Raw genomic sequence first — 8,940 nt, 5'->3', positions numbered from 1 at the left:
CCACTTTATAATTAACGGCCTTAAAAATGAACAGTGACAGAAAGCACACAGATTATATTTAAGTAAATGTACCAGAACACTGATGTAAAAACAATCTACACAGTCTAAACTTCTGTCACTCTGGGCCTGGATCAGGTAATTAAATAAAAACTATTTTAGAAATTTGAAACTTAAAAGAATCACAGGGGCTTCAAGGTAAAATGGATGGACACCACTGGTTTAATCTTAAACAATGCATTCTAATGTATAAGCTTAAAAATAACTAACTATACTATAACAGTATTTATATTTTTTAAAAAAAGGTCAATATTCCCTCTAAGTGCCACAGCATGAATACCACCTGGTGTTAGATCAAAAAATATGATATGTTTTTATTAAAAATATGATGAACTAACAAATGCTGGTGTATCATTATGGTTTAATTACCTGTCACAGTACGTAAAGTGGTTAAAATCAGTTTCACCAGCTTTACCAACAGTGAGCTTTGACCCTTATTTTGTATTAGTCACTGCCATAATTACCCTAATTACCCTAAAGTATTATTTAAAATATATTGTTTTCTTTATGAAGTACTTTTATGTTTGTTCTTTAAGTAAAATGTAGATAACCGGCTTAGTAATTTTACTTTTGTGCACTTTTATCACCTCTTCAAACAGTACATCACATTTTGCTGTGTATGGGGCTGTATAGCTGCAGCTGCTCAGAGTGCCCATGCCGACCCTCATGACATTTTTAAGACCACCAGTGTTAATGTTGTGACTTATCAGTGTAAGTCTGACTTTAACAAACAAGACGTGGATGTGGGGCTGGTGTAGTTCTCATCTCCATCAAAGAATACAGGTTTAAGTATTGCATATTCTTATGTTCCACCAGCCCTAAAACTCAACTTGAGGGACTTAATTAAAACTGAGTGAAAGCATGATTTTCCAAGCTAATAATCACACCTTGAGGAAGGGGTATCAGTAAATTCAAAATGATGGGCAACTAAAGCTCTATTGATGAGGTGTTTCCTTGAAAAAGATCTCTGAACCCAAGTTACGTAAATTACAATGGTGTTAAGTGTTGAGTTTCATATTGATGGTTGTTCAGTAGTAGCAGCAATACATCACAGAAAATATAATAAAAGAAACACATTAATTCACTTTCTCCTTATAAATTATGTGTCTTATTTAATCCAGAAAATGTACTAATTTAAAACATACTGGAAGGAGACTGAATGTGACTTCATAGTAGGTGCACAGCCACTTGGAAATTTTAAACCTTGGTCTCTCGACAATACAAATTTGCAGAGACGGGAATCTCTCTGCCAGGATTTGTACTGAAGGTCACATTTGCTTTAAATGATGAAGGTCAGAGGACTGAATCCTTCCATCCATTACCTGTAACCACTCAACCTGTTTGGGGTTGTGTCGGGAGGCTGGAGCCCATCCCAGCTGTCATTGGGCAGGACGGGAGGTACACCCTGGACTCCAGTCCATTTCAGTACCCACACAGAGGGATATCAGAATCAGAATCAGAAAGACTTTATTAATCCCCAGGGGGATATTGCTTTTGTGCCAGGTGATCCATGCCAGAGCAGGAAATTGTAAACAAGAACCTAACATACAGACAACCATTCACACTCACATTCACATCTATGGGCAATTTATTCATCAATTAGCCTAACATGCATGTCTTTCCGCTGTGGGAGGAAACCAGAGTACCGGGAGGAAACCCATGAAAGCACTTCGAGAACATGGCAGCTCCACACAGAAAGGAAGCAGCCAGCAGGTGGATTTGAGCCAAGGATCTAAAGGACTTAAATTTGTGGGAGCAGATGAAGCTGCAGAATTTCTTGTTACTACGCCAGAGCAATAACTACTTTGTTTCTAATCTGTGTTAGGCCATTAGCAGCAGCTTAGTGGACTATCAATCTGCCTCTGAGCAAGACAGAAAATAAGATTTTTACACTGCTTTGTAGTAGTCAAGAAAAGGTAACTCTTGTTGTTTTAAGCATTCGAAGATGATGATGAAATGATAAATCCTGTTCTTTTCTTATCAGCTCAGGGTTCTGTGCTGTACTAACCATGGGCAGCAGCAGAAACTTTACCGGTTTTATTTCCTTCTGCCCTAATAAGCTGGATGGCTCCAGTTCCCCACAACTCTCTGGAGAACAAGCAGTTATAGATAATGGATGGATCAATAATTCGTTTTCTGAACAGATCATACTTAAGTGTCGACACAAGGTCTGTTTTGTTTCAACAGGCACGCAGGAGGGGTAATCATCACCCCCTGGGACTGGATTAATCAACAAATCAACAGATCAAGAGGTAACTTCATAATCAGACATAAAGAGATTAGAAAGGCGTTCAGAAATTCAACTCTGTCTTTCCATTCTAGCTGCTCTGAAATGTGAGACCTATGTGAATTACATCATTTCAACAGTAGATAATAAAAAAAGAATGCATTATAAAGACGCAGTACAAGGAGCAGCCATTTCTCACAATAGACACATTACATGTATAAGTTACAAAATTCAATGTATCCGTAGAGACCGGACCATGTTTTATCACTATCCAGTTGATGATTCCTGTAATCATGAGCGGGCTCAGGTGATGGACATTAGCTTGGGTTGGGCCAGTTTAATAGTCTCTCAGTGAGCCAGGATTCTGTTTCAAGGCTGGAAATAGTCACTGGTGGTCAGGGTGCCGGGCAGTACAGGTTGAAGCAGTGTGTGTCATATTGCTGTTTGGTAACTCTTTGTAATGTCCTTATTGAACCCTTTATGTAATATCTGGATGTGTTTCTCCCAGCGCAGTTAAATGTCTCCGCTTGCTGCATTTTATTATTATTTGTAACAGCTAAAATGAAAATTGTCAGCAATTGTTGGTTTCATTCTACTTCATGATTTCACAAAAGAAGAGGATCATTTCCGGATCAGAAGGACGCATGTGTCAATCAAGACAGAAATGTGTATTGTTTTAGTTCATACTAAGGACACAAACATACTCACGGCATGTGTGTATGTGTGTGTGTAACTTTGATGGAAATCAAACTTCGGTTGGACATTGCAGGCAAATCATCATCAACAGCACAGCAAATAAAATATGTAAATAAAATTTTATTATTTTAAAATGGCCATTTAACACAAATTGACAATTTTTTTTAAATTTTACATATAATTTACATGAAAAATTATAAATTGAAAGGCCAGTATTTCAATTTAATGAAGCACAAGTTTGTTTTTCTTTCTTCCTGTACAAAGTTACAGTAATCATCTCACAAGTCATCACATTCCTACCAGGCAAAACTAATAAGTAATTTTACTCCTCTTCCACCGCTGGTGAGAGCTGGTGTCTCACCCACTGAAAGGCATTTTTATTTCCCCACATGATCTCTCATACAACCTCTGTGTAAATGAGTTAGTATGTTTGTTCATCAGCATCCCCCCCTTTTACCCCCTCCTCGCCCCCACCACCCCGCATGTGCTGCGTGCTCGCCCCGGAGCCCTCCATCCCCTGTGTTTCGCCATTGGTCTGGGATGATGTCATCCACAGTAGAGACAATAGAGCCCACCTCCCCGTCATAGTGTCTCCTCACACACGCATCGCAGCTCAGAGTGACACACGCACAGACGTGACGCCAGCTGAGTTGGCCAAGCACATTTATTTACGCGTTCATTTGTCCAACAGAGCTGTGCGTCGCGTACTTAAACCAGGTCTTATGCGAATCTGTTGATTTCTTTTCAATACACCAACAAACGAGCACGCAGGGAAGGTGTTACACATCTGGATCATACCAACACATCGGGTCGTGCTACTTGAGTCACTACAGACATGAGGATTTCTCCTTCCGCTGGGCATAAACGATGAACGCACTACGGGACTGTCGCCCCTGATGTAAGTGATGCTTCTTTTTTAGTTTCTTACAGTGGCGGGCGGCCTGCAGGCTGCAAGTCCCCCATCGGCAGACTGTGTTTGGTGCTGTCACAGAATTGTGTTGGTTCGATTTGGCTTACAGCGCAGACAAATCGCCTCCTGAATGATGAGAATTACTTGGTAAACTGATGGCGCATAATGAAACCGCACACAGCATCCTCCTGTTATTCACCGCTGCCCAAAGGATGTCAGCAGCAAGGACTGTGTGCAAGATCAAGCAGCGTGTTTTATTTACTGAGACACATAACTACAGACTTATGAAGTATAGAGCAATATATGGACTGTAAATATACATATGCACACTTAACCAGAGTGAGTAAGTGAGGGTGCATGCCTGGTGGCTCGGGCCCTGTCGCCCACATCAGCTGGATTTCACCGTTGTTGTAAAGCTTCAAACACTGTGCCATGAAGATGCGATTAAAAATGCATCAAAATTAGGCAGCGCGCCATCTAGCGACTATGTAAACATGAGCTAATAGATTTTACAAATAAACAGCAATGCAGAAGAAGAATGTCATTATTTATAGCTGGTTTATTTATGCTTGTAGTGGTGCTGATGAGAGGCACAACAGGAGAGATGATGCAGCAGGTGAGCACTATATATATATATATATATATATATATATATATATATATATATATATATATATATTAAATAGCAAGAGCCAGTGATTTATTGGCACACATGGAACAATTAGAGCCTTTGGTCTATTGCAGCATCATCATTTGTGCACTAATCTTGGAAAAGCAAAAGGTGAGTTAACTAACAGAGTGTGTCAGGTGGCGTATGCACATGTGTTACTGATGGGTGACAGTGATTTGGAAGCCTCCATCAGGAAGTCAAACATTTATTGTATTTAAGGCTGAAAGTCATTAATTTCATTTATCAACACGTTTTTTCCATGGTAAATGTATAAGGCAGACAGGTTGATCATGTAGAGGCACTTCACAAGACACACACACACACACACACACACACACACACACACACACACACACAGAGGTATGCACAGAAGAATCACTGCAGTGCATTAGCAGAAAGACACATTCACCAACCAATTTAAAGCTAATATGCTTTTGTGATGTTACGCTGAGCTACAGGCTCCAATATTTTTATTAACCATCCCACAAATACATGGACAACAATTCCAGCAATGATTTCAGAATTCAGTGTGACAAAGATTAAACCAACTTTGACTCTCTCAGCAAATATTTAATGTTGTTATCAGATTTTACATTTTACATCAAAAACAAGTGGCTTTTTTGATCCAAATGAATCTAAACACAATTATCTTTCTTTTTACTGTCACGTCAGCGCAAATCATCACATTTGAGAACCAACATTGTTTTCGCTTAAAAATTGACCCGATTATTATTATTATATTTACCCATTCATTTTCTGTCAGTGAACTAATTGCATCAGCTCTAGTTATGTGATCCCTGTCTCACAGTGCTCCAGTTTTATCCCAGACACACAGGCCAGGAATCTAAAAGCTCAAAATTCAACTGGGTTTGTTTATATTTGCCATTTGATAAACTGTTGACCTATCCTGGTTCACTGCCCATTGCCCAGTGCATGCTGGGATACTCTACTGCCCTACATGATTCTGGCTGTGTCCAAATGAATGCAGACTGACCACTAATCCAATGTGAGTAGGGAAGATTCACTGTTGGTTTTATTATCTTTGAATGTTTTTAAATGTATGTTTCACCTACATTTGTGAATGAATAGACTTTGTTTAAGTGAACATAAGAGATACATTTGAATATATCAATTCTGAATATTTTGTCATATATTACTCTATTGCTTCACATAATTTTACCAGTTGAAAGAATTTAAATGAAAACATTGACGGGCAGTTTAGAAAACTTTAATTTCGAAAAGTTTGAGAATTGTAACCCAAAAACAAACTTGAAATGGGCCGTTTCAAGGGAAAATCAATGAGCAGCTGCTCCAATCTGGTGCTTTCTAATATTGAAATATTAACTCAGACATTAAAATGTGGGATCATAGTTTATAGCGATACAAAGTGCTACGCAAGAAACCCAAATCTCCAAACATGAATAAAGATAAGTTCCTTAATGATCCCTTGCTACAAATGTTGATGCTGCAGGCGGCTGTGATGCTGAGGGAGAGGCTGTCACACCTTCCAGGCATCTGTACTCTTGTTTTCATGCACACTCGTGCTTCCTTTGAGGTTTTTATCAAGGATATAAAGATGGTCTGGCATAAATTACAGAGTGGAAACAGCAGACAGTTGTTACCAGACTGCAACTAACAGATGTTGCTGTTAATATTTTTGTTCAAGTGGAGCAACCACCTGTCAGATAGAATGGTGTTAGGTTGCTGTTTGTTAAAACACACCAAGGAAACCTGGGAATGTGCTTGCTTCACACAAAAAGTATGTGTCGATCTAGAGCTTCTCTTTTGGCTCATAGCAAAAGACACTCACACAGACGCTTTCAATATAACATGAGAATACATTTGTTAGGTTGTTGCCTTTACAAATCAAACCGATCGATAATGTTATTCTGTTTGTCTTTTGACAGTCTCTTTGCAAGGTCAAGTAGAAAATGTTTGGCACAAACACAATGTTACGTTTTAGTGATGTTCAGATTTGGGATCTTCACTATCAACTGGTTAGAATTTCATAGCAATCATTAACCATGACATTCTGCTTTTTCAAAAGGTAACACTTTAAAAAATCGAAAATATATTCAAAGCATATTGAAGCTTTTCTTATCTTCCTGTGACAGAGGGCTCAAAGCCTACCCAACCATGAAATCTCTGTCTCTATTCTTGGTGTTCTATTTTAAGATTTAAGTCATTTTGCAGTTATTATTGAAATACCCAGAGGTTAAAATCCCGTTGCATTATTTTACAATTTTTACCAGTGCAGCGAGAACACTTTTAATGAGCATTAATTAAAGGCATTTTTAATAGAGGTGCTACTTAGTATTAAGTAACTACTTAGTATTAAGTATTATTATAAAAGTTAGGTGTCTGCCAGGTATAGTCAGTGTTGCTTTGCGTCTCACATGCAAAAATGCCTTTTTGTTCCATAAAATAATGAAATAATAATAATGAATAATAACTGATTTGCCTTGGATGTGTATGCATTATGCTACTGCACGTCTTGACAGTCAGATCTTTGTTTCACTCTGACAGAACAGCAGAGAAAACGAAGGAGTTGCTGAATGTTTCCTATCACGCTTCCTACTGATTGGCCAGTTTGTGCTGCACTTTCTCTAAGCTGACTGTGGAGATTAAGTGATGTAATTATGTTGACTTCCCCTCACTAGCCTGTAGTGCTCTGAGCTCAGATGAGACACTGAAACAAAGCAGATTACAGTATGAAATGCATTTAGCAATAGGGTAAACTAGATTAGCCAAAAACCTAAAGATTTGTTGAGAGAAATTATAGATTCATGCATCAAGTTTTAAGGTGTGCAGCAAAGTGTTCTTTGGGAATACTGAAACATAACACTCATGCTTATGTGTCACTATTGCACCATTATCATGCCATTGTTGATAAAATAGACTCTCATTAAGGCATATTAGTCACAACCAAGTCATCACACACAGCAGAGTGTTTGTCATGAGTGTGTCATTTCCTTTGTCCCCACTAAATCCAACATCATTAGATGTGTGACTTAAGGCTGATGAGCATATGAGACATAATGACTTAAGTCCACTTTTCTGTTCACTTCTCAGGCCAAATTTTTAAAACCATAGTACCTACTATACCTGTAATCTGTACTGACTCTAAAGCCGACCATACTTAATTCTATCAGAAGCACTTGGCATTCACACGATGGCACACATTAACACGAGGGTCTTGCTTATTGCACCCTCAGTGTTGGAAGACATGGGGTTAAATATCCAATTCAAAGGTCATTTTCACCCAGTTTGGCAAGCAGCCATCTGTACAGGGAGCTTCAGTGGTCATTATCATTCACATCATATCTGTGATGGGCAGGAGATGCCTCATTCTCTGCTGCCTTTCCCCATCTGCAACCTATTATGCCACAGCAGTAACCCTCTTTCCACCCTGATAGATGGTAAGGAGGACACTCTACTTCTCTGACACCTGTGTCAAGGCAAACCACTTGCACAATGCTGTGCAGAGTGTTTCTATATCTTACCTGTAGATTTCACTTCACTTGAGTGTTTGGTGCTTAGTTTCCCAATTGTAGGCTCACTGCAAATCTTTGGTGGTTGTCCAAATGTGTTTTCGCGTTTTAAGTCTTTCATGATGTCTGCTGGTTGATGCCACATCAGGCTTGAGTATTAAAATCCCGACAATCTTAATACATTTCTGGCTTAGTGCTGATCCATAAATTGGCTTGTTTTGAAATCAGCATCTACTGTATGGCCAAGAAATGTGTTTCATTTTTGTTCATGGGACCAATGTTTGCTTACAGTTCAAGGCTCTTTAAAAGCAGTCACATCATGTACAACCTTAACCAATTTCCAGGTTGTTTATTTTCTCATTTTAATTTTAAAGGAATAAATAAAGATTCTCTTGGCTGTTAAATACAAAGCTAAAGTTTAGGAGAATAGCTAGTCTGGCTTCTTCACCTCAACATCTCCCAAATTATGCCACATTATTATGTCTTGTTTGTTTAATTTGTGCAAAACTGGGACATATAAATTTAATTTAAAACAAGGAGAAATGTAATAAAATAATAAAATATAGATAGTATACATTTTGTTATTAATATATCAATTTTAGGATTCCATCACTGTTTTCCTGCTTATATTCAGTCAGTCAGTCATGCAGTGGGTAGATGTTTGTAACACTGACCAAAAACAGATTCTGTGCCATCCATCACCTATTTATATTATATTATATTTATTTGACTGTGTTAGCTTGGCTGTTGACCAGTTTGCTATCAACAGTTCACTGTTGACATCAATTTCATCTCTGCAGAAACCTGTTCAGTGGCTTTCAGTCAAAGTATATGCAGGAAACGTCACAGGTGTGTGTGTGCCTGTAGGTTCCTCCTGTAGGATCTGTGA

At 38.5% G+C, this 8,940-nt stretch overlaps 1 protein-coding gene across 1 annotated transcript in view; it reads left to right on the top strand.

Moving 5' to 3' along the window:
- Window positions 1-3,559: 3,559 nt before the first annotated feature.
- Window positions 3,560-8,940, top strand: part of si:dkey-175m17.7 (uncharacterized) — a 29,810-nt gene continuing 24,429 nt past the window's right edge. Inside the window, exon 1 of the mRNA XM_067494896.1 lies at window positions 3,560-3,878. The gene's annotated coding sequence lies outside the window, so the exon portion shown is untranslated. The remainder of the gene's footprint in view (window positions 3,879-8,940) is intronic.

This window comes from Channa argus, chromosome 24, assembly GCF_033026475.1.
Source record: "Channa argus isolate prfri chromosome 24, Channa argus male v1.0, whole genome shotgun sequence".
Lineage (NCBI taxonomy): Eukaryota > Metazoa > Chordata > Actinopteri > Anabantiformes > Channidae > Channa > Channa argus.
The sequence above is the reverse complement of the archived record's forward strand: the minus strand, read 5'-3'. Positions and strand labels throughout refer to the sequence as shown.